Raw genomic sequence first — 1,861 nt, 5'->3', positions numbered from 1 at the left:
TTCCAACGTCGGAATTTACCAATCTGTGGAGTGCGAGTATGTATGATGACCTGTGGAATTGGTCCAAAAAAGAAGCTGCCACGCGAGGAGCTCTTTATTGTGATAATTATCTAATTAAGACTAAACAGGTCTGGTTCAAAAAGTTTAACATTAGAAGGAGGACGGTAACTACGATAAACAGAATTCGATCGGGACATACGTCCCTGAGGGCGAGCCTCTTTCGGCACCGCATTGTCGACTCTCCGTTGTGCTTAAGCTGTGGTCTGGAGGAATTTCCTAACCATGTCTTTTGGGAATTAATGTACAGATTATAGTGAACAGCGTGATGCCCTCGAAGAGGCTCTTGTCAGGGAACGAGGTTTCCTCCCTCACCCCGTCGAATACCTCATGGCGACTCTCGAGGAAGATATTATATATCCACTCGATTCATTTATATGCTCTATTGATAAGTTTATTTAAGTCGGAAATATTTATGTGGCAATATACAACAATTAATGCAAAGCGTAAAAGTGTTTAATTTTAAGTTTATTGTTACTATTACTTTGTTGTTTGCGACCTTGCTTTTGGAGCGGTTATTGTCACTTTATGCGGATAGATATAGTCTCATTGTATTTAATTTTTTGTTTTGTTTTTTACTCTAATCTATGTCACTTCTTGTTTTCCACATCTTGTTTTCGTATTTGGCGGGACTCGCGTGGCGGCCGTTTGGGGGCTACTCGGGGTCCACGCCTATGCCGGATGCGGCTGGGCGCGGCTCTTGACTGGTTCCCGCCGTTTCGCGCGCGTCTCTCCCACTCTGATTCCGATTTATTTCTCTGTTTAGTATATACGCAAAGCGCACACACCGTTAGTGCGGTAAGATTTATGTATTGTTACCACCTTATTGTATCGAACGACTGTGTTAATCTGTGATTACGAGGAGAGTCCTCTACAACCTCCTCTATTGCAAACTAGCCTTAAGGTCTTATGTAACATACAAAGCTGTGATGTGCGGTTATACCAGTCTAATAGGCTAGCACCTAACGACTGTACACCCACATCATCGCAGTAAAAATACTGCGTTAAAAGTGAGTGATCTTACTGGTTTTCGATGTGGTCACACCCATGTATGTCGGATTCTGTATCACTTATGACAGTTAGCCTAACCCATGGTGGAAACATTACATTCCACCATGAGCCTAACCACTCCCGAGACAGTGATTCACATTCTGAAAATTTTTGCGCGTTCCGAAACCCATAAAAAAAAGTGTTGCAACCTTTTAGCTGCCGACTGTATGTACACCCACGGTCATTGATTCTGTCCCTCGGAAATTTTTATAAACTCTGAAGTGATCACTTTTCTACATTAATGTTTATAGTCCATGCACGATTTCGTTTCGTTAATCGTGCATGGATTATAAGCATTAATGTAGAAAAGTGATCACTTCAGAGTTTGTGAAAATTTCCGAGGGACAGAATCAATGACCGTGGGTGTACATACATACAGGCTGTGTTCCGCAAAGCGCATCATGCGCATGATGTATCTTGGTATCCTTGTTGTTCACCAAATGTTAAACAAAGATAAAAAGATAAATCTTGCGCATGATGCGCTTTGCGGAACGCAGGCACAGTCGGCAGCTAAAAGGTTGCAACACTTTTTTTTTATGGGTTTCGGAACGCGCAAAAATTTTCAGAATGTGAATCACTGTCTCGGGAGTGGTTAGGCTCATGGTGGAATGTAATGTTTCCACCATGGGCTGCGTTCAGATTCCTCCCTGGGTGGGTGATTACTGGGTGACTGGGTGAGTGGGCGGAGCCTAGCAAAGAAGCTCCCGTGAGTCCCGAGTGGTTATGGAATCTGAACGCGCTTTAATACTTAAGA

General features: G+C 43.1%; 1 protein-coding gene across 1 annotated transcript in view; it reads right to left on the bottom strand.

Moving 5' to 3' along the window:
• LOC105456816 overlaps positions 1 to 1,861 on the bottom strand; it is a 4,300-nt gene that overhangs the window by 1,637 nt on the left and 802 nt on the right. The gene's annotated exons all lie outside the window — the stretch shown is intronic.

Source organism: Wasmannia auropunctata, unplaced genomic scaffold (assembly GCF_000956235.1).
Source record: "Wasmannia auropunctata unplaced genomic scaffold, wasmannia.A_1.0 LD336106.1, whole genome shotgun sequence".
NCBI classification, from domain to species: Eukaryota; Metazoa; Arthropoda; class Insecta; order Hymenoptera; family Formicidae; genus Wasmannia; species Wasmannia auropunctata.
Note: the sequence above shows the minus strand (reverse complement) of the source record. Positions and strands in the feature narration are given on the sequence as shown.